We start from the raw sequence: 13,851 nt of genomic DNA, 5'->3' as shown, positions 1-13,851 counted from the left end.
TCAGTTTTGTTTGTTGATTGATGCCTCTGTGTTCCAAAACATTTGCACATAGTCTGCCAAAGCTAAGCTTGCTTTAGCAATTCTGGCATTGGTTTCATCAGTGATGTGAACCACATGCGACAGTGTATTGTCAAGATAAATTAATTTGTCCACTGCCTGGAGAGACTGGCCATTCACTGTGATGGTAGGTTCTATGTAAGCTTTCCTGGTGCCGGCTGGTGAATCACTTCTGTCTTCTTAGTGTTGATTGTGAGACCAAAATTGTCATAAGCTGAAGAGAAATGGTCCATACTCTGTTGAAAATCAGACTCAGATTTGGCATTCAGGGAAGTCATCAGCAAACAGAAGATCATGAACAGTCACTTCCTTTAATTTCATCTTTGCCTGTAGTCTCAAATTGAAGAGTCTTCCATCTGGTAACTGATATCAATTCCAGTGTTACAGTCATGAAAGTTACACATAGCAGAGAACATCATACTGAAGAGGGTTGGGGCCAACACACAGTCCTGTTTGACTCCACTGGTGACTGGGAATGGTTCAGATGACTCACCGTCATCCACAACATGAGCGAGCATGCCACCACAGAATTGCTGAACCATTTCAATGAATTTCTTTGGCAACCTTATTTTGCCACAATCTTGCAAAGGCCTTCCTACATGGCTGTATCAAATGTTTTTGTCAGGTGAATGGAAGTCATGTATAGGTTGGAGTTCTGCTCCTGTCATTTCTCCTGAAGTTGACAAGCTGCAAACACCATGTCTATGCTCTTGCTTCTTTTCCTGCAACCACTCTGCCTCTCGGGCAAGAGCTCTCATTCAATATGTTGCACAAGGTGCTTCAGCAGAATTCTGGTGAGGATTTTATCAGCTATTGACAGCAAGGAGATGTCCTAATGGTTGTTGCAGTATTGTCTACTGTCTTTCTTCTTGTAGAAGTGGACAATGGATGCATCCTTGTACTCCTAGGGTATAGTACCTGGAAGAGTTCAGTCAGTTTCAAAGCCATGTGCAAGCCTTATAGACTTCTGCTGGTATAGCATCTGCTCCAGGTGTTTTACCATTGACAGCAGGTTAATTGCTTTCACAATCTCAGTCAGCATTGGAGGATTAGCAAGAGATACGTTAATGTCTACCTGGTGCAGTTGATCAATTGCCTCCTCGCTAATAGATGATTCTTGATTGAGGATGTTGTTGAAGTGTTCTGCCCATCTCTGCAGTATCTTTCCTTTATTGATGAGCAATATGGTGCTATCAGCACTTAATACTGGAGATGTTCCTGATGACTGTGGCCCATAGATTGTCCTTAGAGCATAATAGAAGTTCTTCATATAGTTTCTGCCTATCTGGGACTGAACCTCATTGACCTTGTTCCTCAGCCATGAGTTTTGCATTTGAGTTTGCATTGGACAATCCTTTTGATGTTATTGAAGGCTTCTTAGATGTTGAAGTGCTGTCTTCTAAGTAGGCCTTATGGAGTCAATGTTTCTCATTCAGTAGTCTCGCTATATCAGTATTGTTTTGATCAAACCAGTTCTGATATTTACATGTGGTGGAACTGAGAGTATTGGATGCAGCTGAGTAGACAGGGTGAAGGATGCCCAATTTTCCTCAATATTATTCAAGTTTACATCAATTGTTACTAGATGGCTGCACAATTCTTCAACAAAGAACTACCTGTTTCACATTCTCCTGTTTCAATTTGGAGACATTGAGATTTTTGGGTGCTTTTTTGCCTTGTGGTCATCTACTAGGATGTATCCATATATTCAGGTTGGAGACTATAAGCCTGTTGTCAGTCGAGCATTCTGCACTTCTCATGGCCTTTATCACTCTGACATCCTGCCTGTCTCTTCTCTTGATGCTGACATAATCAGTGAGATGTCAATGCTTGGAGCGTGGGTGCATCCAAGATTTCTTGTGCTGTTTGGCAGATGGAAGATTGTGTTGGTGATGAGCAGGGATCTGGGTTTTCCATTTCCCATGGGAAAATAGAGTAAACCAAGGATTTTACCTTTTACCAGAGGCAAACAGGGATTTCTCATTTTACCAGAGAAACCCATGGACTTTGCAATTTTGCAATGAGATCCCTGCAGGCTGGCAGAGTTCCAGATACTGCTTCATCCAGCCTTCTCACTCTCATCAAATATTTTCCCATAAAAGTCTCCTATACTTTACTAATGTATGCTCTATATATTCTAACATGCTTTCCATCCAAAAAGATCATTTCAACAAGTGGGGCATTGGTGAAAGATCAATAGCAAACAGAAGCATTTTTTTTGCTCAGTAGAGCCGCAAAGAGATCAGATTTCTGTAACACATATGGGAATCTCATAACTGTTTAAATGCAAGTTTTGAACACATAATTATTCACTTAGAAGTTTTTGTTTTGTTTTGTTTTGTTTTGTATGCAAGTGGAGCTCAGATGCTCCCTTAGCTTTTCTAGCTGGACTATGGATATCTGAAACGAAGTTGTCTAGAGAGGAGGTGTACCAATAAGCTGTCTTTTCCAGTTCCCTATGCATTTCTGTTCAATCTGGGTAATTAAATCTGACCCCCCCAAAACAAAAACTAAACAAATGCATGCTCTTTTGTGTGATATTAGGGTTGTCCAATGTACTGAGAAAAATGAAGCTGAATAATTTGCAATATTGCACACAGCCACCTTATGTTGGGTTCTCAACACTGGCCGGTCCAAGCCAACTAGCCATACTTATTTTCATTAGTTCACTAGCACAATGCTTATTAAACTACACTAAATTATGGTCCAGATCCTGAGGATGAAGGAAGTCCAGGGTGTACTTTAAGTAAGCTCTTTTAAGAGTAGAGGAGTAAGTTTTCCCAAAGAGATGAAATAATGGAAAGGACAACAATAGATAAAAACTTACATATACAATGACCTCTTCAAGGATAAGAAACTCAAAAAAGAATCTCATAAAAAATGGAAACTTGGCCATACTACTAAAAAAGAGTATACAAGCATTGCAAAGGCATGCAGGGAGAAAATTAAGAAGGCTAATGCACTATTGCAGATGCAGCTGGGATATAAAAGGGAATAAAACAGGGTATCTGAAAAAGATACAAGTATAAGGGTATAAGTATCTGAAAAACAAGAGGAAGACCAAAGAAACCTTAGGTCTTTTGAAGAATGTGGAAGAGAATTTATTTATAGATGTAGAGAAGGGAAAAGTATTTAACACATTTTTACTTCAGTCTTCACAAACAAGGGAACCTACCAGATGAAGAGAGCAGCTAGGTAAGGAAGACAGGGTAAGGAAACAAATAGCCTGGATTGTAGCCCTGTGGGGTCAGGCCAACTCTCAGGATCTCAATATTGCACTGTTAGACAGCAGGGCATGGTGTACAATTGCACATGAACACACTCAAAAATCAATTAGGTGCATACATACACCCTAGGCACACATATACACTCCAGGTGCATGCACCCCCACCAGGTGTGCGCACACACACTACCAATCCAGGCACATACACATCCAAAATTACCAGCCTACGGAAATGCATGCCTATCACCAACTCAAGCACCTACAAACACTATACAGACCAAAAGAAATTAGACCAGAATTAATTACCAATACCTGCACAACCAATACACATACACAGATCACTAATTCGTATATCATGCACACAGTGACATACATGTATATCAGTTCACATACATAACATTCACCTACACATAGACACAGGTGAGTTCCTAATTTGTGGTGTGCATGTATGTACTTGTGATACCTGCGGGAAGGTTAAGGTAAGAGAGAGAGTGGAAGTGCAGGGGGTGAAAGTTGCCAGGACCAGGATTAGAACCAGTAGACATAGGGAGAGCTGGGCTGAGGAGCTGAGGCTTGGGTTTAATTCAGGTTGCTGCTGGTAGAGACTGAGATGAAAGTTGCCAGTGCTGGGATTAGAACCAACAGACTGGAGGGAAGTGGGGTAACTTAATGTTAATTGGTGTTAATTGAAAGCAGAAAGCTGGCAGAGCAAAGGAGCGATACTGAGGAGAAGCCCAGAGGCTGGAGTCAGAGCAAGGAGACTACAGGGAGCCAACAGGTACATGGGGAGAGGAAAACTGGGAGTAGGGCTGAGAGATTCAGAAAGCCACAGGGCTGAGGGGATGTAGAAAGTGGCAGGAGAGGGGCTAACAGTTTGCAGAAAGAAACAGGGCTAAGAGCTTGCAGAAAAAGGACAAAGAGGAGCTAAGAGGGGGCAGAAAAGGGGAGATAGAATTGAGAGATCAGGAAAATGTGTTGGGGGGGGGAACTGGAGCTCAGAGAGAGACAGAGACAGGAATTTAAGATAGGGAAGGCATTGGGGATCAGTAAAACACAACACAACTCAGGGTTACAAATGATAGCGGTTTTATTGAACAGGGGAGATGGTGACATGATATTTTGTTGGATCCTTTGCACAAAGAGAGAGAGACACACACACAGAGACAATGGCAGCAGGGGTGAAAGAGGCTTAGTGCAGGAGCTGAAGCCTGGGACAAGAGAGATAGAGTCCAAATTGGAGGAGGAAATATGCAGGTGATATCTACTTATTCTAGGCTGAAAGTGGGTCCTCGATGACTAGTTGTGGTCTCCTTCAGCTTGGTGTTGTCCAGAGAGGGGTTGTCTGCAGGGCCTCTGGGGTTGATAGGCGGTGGAGCTGGTCTGGTCCAGATGGAAATGCCATTCCAAGGAGTCAGTCTTCACTACACCTTTTATGGGGCAGACTACCTCTGATCTCCTGTGGGGAGGGCCTGTCCAAGCAATGTCAGTCCTGTTCCAGAGGGTTCCAGGTGTTCTTACTGAGCATGTGCAGCCTTGGCACAATGGTGGGTTGCCTCATCTTTTGTTTCTTGAATGCTGAGGGTGGTTCCAAGGGCTCGGTCATTGGTCCAGGTATTGGTGTTGATGGTTTGGTCATTCAGAGAGAGCTATTTTTAGACCTACTGCCATTGTCTCTCAAGCACCCTCATTCATCCCCATTCATTCAGGAACCAAGTTACATAAGAGGGGTAGGTGTGAGTCATGGGTTACACAACCGGGCCTGGGGACAGGATGGAGACTTGACATTACAAGATGGAAACTTGACATGGCTTATGCTAACTTGCATATATTGGCTTAAAACAGTAATCACACAATATAAAAGCAGTAAAAAAAATCAATACAAAATATAATAATTATCACTTATAAAACAGTGGATATCTATATCAAAATAGCAGGGCACTTTTTTGCAAAGAGGGGAGAAAAAAATCAAACTTACTACCTAAAATAAAATGTTAAAGCTTATCCTACATCTTAGCTTACTTATATTTATCTATAGGGAATAGAGAGGGAGAGAAAAAGTCAGAAATGGTTGGGGAAGGGGAGGGAATGCATTTTAAAATAAATTAAAAAAAAGAAAAACTGGCGGTTTTCCTACAAAAGTAATAGGTTATAATCACTTATGGAATCTAGATGCTTGCAAGTTGGCAAGGCTGGATAGGATGCATGCTAGGGTACTGAAGGAACTGTTTGGAAGGAACTGGTAATTTCAGAGCCATTCACTATCCTCTTTGAGAACTCACAGAGGTTAGGTGTGGTCCCAGATGACTGGTAAAGGGCAAATATAGTGCTCATCTTTAAGAAAGGGAAGAACAAGTATCTGGGAAAATATAGATTAGTTAGCCTGGTTGATATACCTGGAGAGATCATTGATCAGAACCACAGGAATCTACTGTGAAGAACTGAAAAAAGTGGTCTCCAACCTTTTTAAGTAGGAAATCACTTTTTGAATTAAAAAGCAACCCAAGATGTAATGTGCACCCCCCCCCCCGAAGGTCAGTCTGTGGGGAAAGTGGGGCCCTGGCTGGGACAGGTGGTGGGATAAGCGGAGGCCAGGGAACATGTGCCCTCTGGGCCTCTGCTTTTTCCCCACTCCTGCCAGTCCCTGAATCTGCCTATGCCCCGCTTCCTCCAACACCACTGGGGCCTTGAGCTGCCCCCTGCCCCATGCTGATGAGGGAGGGAGTGGGGCTGTGACAGGGACAGGCCCTGCACAGCCCGGGTGGGGTGTGGGATGGAGCCATCCAGGGGTTCCAGAGAAGGTGGGGCACACAGTCCAGGAGGGCATAGGGGGTGTGTGCCCTCGAATCTGCAAGTGAGCTGGGTTGTGCTGGGGCCAGGGTGGCACTGGGCTCTTCCTGGTGGGGGCCAGGCTGTGCTCAGGCTGGGTGAAGGTAGCGGTGCTGGGCGTGGGGCTATGGGAAGGAGGGGGCTGCAGCCACCCGAACATTCACCATTGCCCCCCCCACGACTCCCTAGCCGCACTGCCACTGCCCACCCCAAGCACAGCACAGCACAGCACAGTCCAACCCCACACTGGGAAGAGCCCTCCCCTTGCCCCTTTCCCCCCTGAGGGGGAGGGTGGGCTGCTGCTGTGGGCTGAAGCTGGGAGACTGCACCAGGCTCTTCCTATGTGGGGGTTTGGGCTGTGCTGTGCTGTGCTTGAGGTGGGCAGTGGTGACACTGGGGAGTTGGGGGGCTATGGTGAATTTTCAGGTGGCTGAAGCCTCACCCCATAACCCCACTCCCAGCACTGCTGCTGCTGCCTGGCCTGAGTACAGCCCAGCATAATACCCCCACCAGGAGGAACCCAGTAGCCCCCTGGCCTCAGCCCACCCTGCGTGTAGATCTGGGGGCACATGCCCCCCGAGACTGTGTACCCCCTGCATCCCCACACCCCCCAAATGAGCTGCTTATGGCTCTGTCCCATGCTCCACCCTGGATGTGCAGGGCCTGCCCCTGCCCCAGTCCCTCCTTCACAGCTGCTGCAACCAGGGCATGTGGACCCCTTGATCTGTGAGTAGGGTGGAGGCAACTGCTGTTGCAGGCTGGGCTCTGTGCCTTGAACCCCACTTCAGCTGGCCCAGATGAAGCTCGGTGCTATGTGCGTCCACTGCTGGGCTAAGATTTGTCTCCTGCCTGCCCAATGGTGGGATGCATGTGGCATTGGGTCACCCCTGGGCCAGCTGCAGAAGGGCTTGTGGTAAAAAGCTGAGCCCACCTCCAACATGCACAGATGGGGGTAGTATGTGCCCTGCAGGGCCTCCACTGGGGTGTGCACAGTAGCAGGATCCCCCCCCCATGCCCCTGGATGAGCTACCTGCCCCACTCACCTTACCCCTGCTCCTGCCTCTGCCCCACTTGGTCCCTCACCATGGAGACTTAGATGTTCACTGGCAAAGCCCCTGTTATCTACCATTGGCCTCAGTGAGTTTCAAACTATGATTTTGGAGGCACATTTACTACAATGAACACTACTGGGGTTATTGCTACCTGGCAGCTTTTCTCCTGTCACAACCATGAATGCACACCCACACCCATCCTGCTGCTCAGTTGTGTTTATATCAATGCATCTGGAAAATTCTGGGCAACTGTCCTGTATTTTGCTAGCAACAGACAGGGATATTTGCTCTGAGATTCTATCAAACAATTTACTAGGAGGAACCCACCAAACCAGTCATGATTTTTTTTTTCAGAAGGTCTAATTGCACTACCAAAAGTCAGACTGCTGAAAATTTTCTAGGAGAAGAATCACCATGTAATGCCCTTCATCTCCATCAGGGAAACACACTCTCAGAATTATTTTCTGCTATATTTCAAAGTGGTACGAAAGTACAAACAACACTTACAACCAACTGTGCTGCCAATTAGTTACAAATTTGGTAGTAACCTGTTATATAGAGAGGCTCTCAATAGTTGCAGCATACATTCCTATCTGGAACTCCACCAACTTACTAATTACACACACACACGTTATATATATATACACACACACGTATGTGTGTGTGTGTTTTTAAAAAGAATAATTGCTGTATCAATATGCTGATTCCTACATATTATAAATATATTTTTATTTATACTTTTAAGCACTTTTAAAAAATCACCCTATTTCCCTAGGATTCACAAAAAGCAAAGAGAAGAAAAATCATATTAGAAATTCTTCATAATTATATAGTCTGCTATCTTCAATATTATCATTAATTCTACATGCACTTCTTAAAAAAAAAAAACCCTGAAGGTCAGAAATAATTTCTCTGACATTACTAACCACATATTAAGCAGGGTTCTAAGAAATTGGCAGATTATCGCAGGGAGGTTTTGAAGAAATATGCATTTTGTATGATATATGGGCAATGTCCAGGTGTGTGCAGATGTTTGGATCCCCGGAGACAAGTAGTAGTGGTACATCTTGTGCTACTGATACTTGTCCCCAGGGAACACCTGTGCCACACATACTCTGGTGCATGACAGGTTACCCTGGGTGGGGTAGGAGACGAGCAGCCTTACCTGGGGTTCTGGGGACCAGGGAAGCTGTAACCACAGCACTCCTGAAGGTGGGAGGATGGCCAGCAACTGGATCATGGCTCCAGCTGGCCATGTTCTAGTTTTGGGTGGTGTGCTGCCTCTATGTGCGCCACCTTCCTTTTTTTTGTGCAGGTTTTTTTTTTACCCCTGGTTCATCAAATCAGTACCTGTGCTGCAATGTAGCAGTATGAGGAATGCCGGAATGTGTGATGTGTGGTGCTACAGATGGGTCTTCGATATCTCACAGACACACTTGTTTGGACGTGGCCATGTTGAGTGTGTCCCAAAATGAAATATCTCTAGGTGTTCTGTGCCAAATGTTATTCTTTGATAGCAGAGTAAAAAGTAGTTCTTTCTCCCATACATGAGCTGCCCATCCTAGGAGACAATAGATGTAATAAAGCAAAGTGAAATTAATTGTTACTGAAGTTAATTGGGACCAAGTAAATGTACTACTTGGACCAAACTTTAAACAGCTGAATTACATGGAAGGAATGATGAACTTCAAATATATTAATACCTTTCTTTAGTGGAAAAGATAAATTGTTCTAAATCTTATTTATATGTGAACTAGCAAAAGAACCTCTTCGCCCCCCATTTTTTTTTCTTTTTTGTAATTGCAGTGTTTGTTTATTTTCAAAGAACTTAATTCAACATATTTAGGTAAAAATATTGTTTATTTTTAAAGAACATAGTACAACATATTTAACATGAAATATTTAACATGGGGAGACATTTCAAATGATATCTAAATGAATAATTTTTAATTGTAGAACTTCTTTGTAAACAATGTTTGCCGTGTTTGCTGTTGGCGCCAATATATACAGCCTTCTTCAACTACCAACTCTGGAGCAAGCCACATATAACTCTCTGTGTGAAAAGCATTGTTCCCTTAAATAGTCAGTGATAAATAACCCATCTAGAATTTTCTTCAGCTGCTATTCAGTGATTTTAAAAGCTTTATCGTTGACAGGAACAACCATTCTCAAGTTATAAACAAACATACATACAGATAGACATACACTTCAGTATATATATATATATATATATATAGAGAGAGAGAGAGAGAGAGAGAGAGAGAGAGAGAGATCAAGTACTTGATTGTCTTGTGTCACTTATTCAGATGAGGAATATAAAGCAATAAAACGTGTAAGAAATTTTTACTAAAATTAGCGGGAAGGGAAAAAAGTCATAGGGTTCTCTAGGTTCTGGCATTTTACTTTGCACAGGTTCAGGTTCTACTTCACTTATTTATGGCAACAGGGTTCTGGGTATGATTATAAACTACATCTGACTAGAGGGCCTGGTGGCAATGTGGTAGGGCTACTTATGGTGGTGTAGCAACTATAAAATACCGTAATAGTGCAACACTCAGAGTAAGGCAAGTATAGGGCATCTCAAAAGCCCCACTGCTTGTGGGTACTTCTTGCTTGGAAAAAGGCTAAGGGACATCACCCTGACAGAAATATGCCCTCACTAAGACATTAGCCAGTCACTAGCAGTTTTAATCTGTTGCTTTCTGGCAGAAGCTAAAACCGTTGAGGCACTGAAAGTCTGGACTCAATCTGGCCTCTGGATTCTGTCTCAGTAAATGGAGGATGGTAGGGTTTGGGCAGCCTCCAGTCCTCCATGCACTTGCCTAGGCCTACACATCAAAGGTCTTGGTGACTAGACCTCTTACATGTACACAGTGATCCAGATGATTGATGGTTGACTACTACCTTAAGTGAGAGGTCAGATTCCGGTTTCCACACTTATGGTGAGGGATCAAAGAAACCTGTGCACTGCTAATAATGTTCTATTTACAACCCTATAAAAATGCAAATATGTCCTTTCTAACATATTCTTTTCTGGTGTGTCTGAATCAAAGACAGTTTATCTTATTTTCATTTTGCAATATAAGGAGCCACAACAAGCTTAAAATCCATTTGGATTTAAACCATCTGTAGACTATGACAAAAAATACACCTTTTTTATCCAATGAAAATGACCATGAAAGAATGTATCTCTGTATTTTAAAGAAATATTTCTATAACCTGTCCATTTTATTACAGCAGGATTGGCCAGCTAAGTATTTAAATTGTTGTCTTCATTATTTGGAAAAACAGATAAATCATGGTTCAACTGATTTCTGTTCCACTTCTATGTACCTTAATATCAACTTGAAATCTAAGTGAAGTGTAAGAAGGTGCATCGCTCAGGGTCCAGAGCCCAGCTGCAAGGGCATTGGGATCAATAGTCTGTCTGCCTAGGAGCTCTGAACCAGCTGATAGGGATGATTGCCTTGCATGGCAGAAAATTAAAAGCTCTCAGAAAGATAACACTAAAGAAGGAGGGAAGATGAGAAGAAAGGGAACACTAAAGCACTGTAATGACACGCTTGGCCTGGATAAGGGGGGAGGGAAGATGCTGATGTTTCATTATTTTGTTTAATTAGAGAGAGAAAAGGGGGAAGTTTAGCTTCTGGGCCTAGCAAAAGGAGTAACAGCCCACTACATTAAGTATACAAAATGCTTTTATATTTGTCAGGGGGAGCTGATGGTTTTTCATTCAGGTGTGACTCAGCTTCATCATATATAGACAAATGCAATAAGACACTTAAACGATATAATGTCAGCTGCCTAAAGAAATTCAAAAGGACTCACTTGTTCTTCACCTGGTGATGTACATCTGTTTTCAGTAGCTCATCTAGCAGGTTTCTCTGCTGAAAGGAAGATACAAAACAGCATAAATTGAATTTAGTGGCAGGCAGATTTGCTCCCACTGTTTTTGGATAAGATGCTGACAACGAACAGTAGGAGGTCAACCCATCTCAATTCCTATTGTAAATAACACTTAAATAATCTATTGCATGATCCCATGTGAAGCAAGGTTGCTATACTAAAGAAAACATTTTTTTTTCCACAAAGAAAAAAAGATTATTTTGTCTGGGTTCTTTCTTTAGTGAAAATGTGGATAAAAGTTTGCAGGAAGAAACAAAAAATTTCCCACTAGGATGGAACTTTTAAGTACAGTATCTCTTGTTGGACATATTTTGGAACAGTTCGCCCCCTCCATAGAAAATTTGACATTTACCATAAAGGGATAGATAGATAGATAGATAGATAGATATGGGATTTCTTTTTGTGGAAAATCACATTTGTTCTTTTTTCAGAAATATTTGATAAACCGTCAAAATCCCTCTATGAACAATTTAATTTTAAGGTAGACTAGAAAGAGGAGGTTGTATAATAGTAGACAAAATGATTAGCTCTGACAGACTCACTAAGTACTGAATACAGTATTCATTTGTGAAATACACATTAGATCACCAGTATTTGCAAAATAAATTTTAGGATGACTGGATTGTACCTCAGCTATTGGCATAGGACATAGGATAAGTTTCAGCATTTTATTTTGGTAGCAAGTTGTATTTGTTTTGTATATATTGTATAATTATTATGTTTATATTGATTTTTACTGTTCTATATTACTGTTTTACTGGTACTATATGATTTAGGCCTACATATGTAAGTTATCATAAGTCACGTCAAGTTTCCATTTTGTTTGTCAAGTCTCCATCCTGACCCCAGGCCCGGTTGTGTAACCCATGATTCACACCTACCCCTCCAATGTAACTTGGTTCCTGAATGAATGGGGATGAATGAGGGTGCTTGAGAGACAATGGCAGTAGGTCAAAAAATAGCTCCCTCTGAATGACCAAACCATCAATACCAATACCTGGACCATGACCCAGCCCTTGGAACCACACTCAGCATTCAAGAAACAAAAGATGAGGCAACCCACCTTTGTGCCAAGGCTGCACATGCTCAGTAAGAACAGCTGGAACCCTCTGGAACAGGACTGACATTGCTTGGACAGGCCCTCCCCATAGGACATCAGAGGTAGTCTGCCCCATAAAAAGGGGTAGTGAAGACTGACTCCTTGGGACTCCCTCTTCATCTGGACCAGCACCATGTCACAGCACCTATCCACCCAGAGGCCCTGCAGGTGCCCCTCCTCTGGACAACAGCTACTGGACAAGGACCCCTTTCCAGCCTCATCAGGTAGCTATCACTCCCTACCCCCTCTTCAACCAAGGACTTGGACTCTGCTTCTCTTCCCTACCTGGACTCCAGCCCTTCCACTAAGTCTCTTTCTCCTACTGCCATTGTGAGTGCTTTTGTGTGTGTGTGTGCATGTGTGTGAACCAATAACTTCATTGGGATGTGTAGCGTGTTGTCTGTTTAATAAACCTGTTATTTTGAAACCCTGATTTGGGTTTTTGTCTGGTTCCTGACCATTTGCTTCTTGCCACCACTTATCTGCCCCTCCCGCCCCCAGTCTGTAAGCTGTCAGCCTGTTTCCAGCCCCAAGCTCCCAGGTTTCTGCCTGCCTCTCTTTCCTGGCTTTATCTTCCTTGCCACCACTTATCTGCCACCCCCTCCCCCACTATCTCAACTGTCTGCCTCATTTTCCAGCCCCAATATACCTTAAGTAACCCCAAACCTCAGTTCCTCAGCTAGCTTCTCTCTAGTCCACCAGTTCTAATCTGAGTTCTGGCAACCTTCACTCCCTCCACTAACTCTCTCTCTCACACCTTAACCTTTTCCCAAATATCCCAGGTACCCCAAGCACACACATACATACCATGCCATCCAAGTTAAGAACTTACCTGTGTGTAAGTGGGTTGTATGTGTGTGAACTGGTGTGTGTGTGTGTATATGTGTGTGTGTGTCATTGTGTGTATGATATATGAATTAGTGATCTGCGTATGTGTACTGAGTGTGCGGGTATGGACAATTGATTTTTGTCTAACTTTTGGGGTGTATAGTGTATGTGCTTGAATTGGTGATAGGTATGCATATGTCTAGACTAGTTTGGATGTTTATGTGCCTGAGCTGGTAGTGTGTGTGTGTGTATGCATCCAATTGATTTGTGTGTTTGTATATGTGCAATTGTGTCACATCTTCCTGTCTAACAGTGCAATATTGAGATCCTGAGAGTTGGGCCGACCCCACAAAGCAACAGTGGTTACAACTTAGTGCAACAGAAGATGGGTAGCACAGATCAGAGATAATCCTGCCCTGGCATAGTGTAACTCTGAACCACATAATGAGTGCTTAAAGCTCATTTCAGGTGTTAATGGGCAGAGAATCCAGGGATTAAGAGCTCCAAAATTACAGTATAACAAGGCCCTAAATTCAAGCTCCTAAATGAGTTTTGAAAAATGCAAAATGAGTTTGTCAAAATGCCACATAAAAAGTGGATGGTGGAATAAGAAGCTGAATTAATCTTTTCTCTTTTTTTGATCCCAAAATAGTGCTTTAATCAATGAACTATTCCCCTGTCCCTAATAAAGCATCTTTCCTCTCTCAGACCCAGAAAAATCAGACATTTTGTAATCTTTCAACAGGGCTCACAAGCAACAATATGAATCTGGATCAGCATGAGGCACACTTTTTTTCACTAGCATGGAAGGGTAGAATAGTCAGTATTGTAAATAGGGGTGGGAAAGAGGAGCATCTGGA

General features: G+C 42.9%; 1 long non-coding RNA gene across 1 annotated transcript; it reads left to right on the top strand.

Annotated features, from left to right (window-relative positions):
• Positions 1-207: 207 nt before the first annotated feature.
• LOC109305385 lies at positions 208-13,427 on the top strand. The gene is made up of 3 exons (XR_002099614.1): positions 208-295; positions 4,021-4,026; positions 13,417-13,427. It is a non-coding gene; the product is annotated as an uncharacterized LOC109305385 (long non-coding RNA).
• The last annotated feature ends 424 nt before the right edge of the window (positions 13,428-13,851 follow it).

This window comes from Gavialis gangeticus, unplaced genomic scaffold, assembly GCF_001723915.1.
Source record: "Gavialis gangeticus isolate Ggan-Ray unplaced genomic scaffold, GavGan_comp1, whole genome shotgun sequence".
In the NCBI taxonomy this organism is placed as follows: domain Eukaryota; kingdom Metazoa; phylum Chordata; order Crocodylia; family Gavialidae; genus Gavialis; species Gavialis gangeticus.
This window is presented reverse-complemented; position numbering and strand designations above follow the sequence as displayed.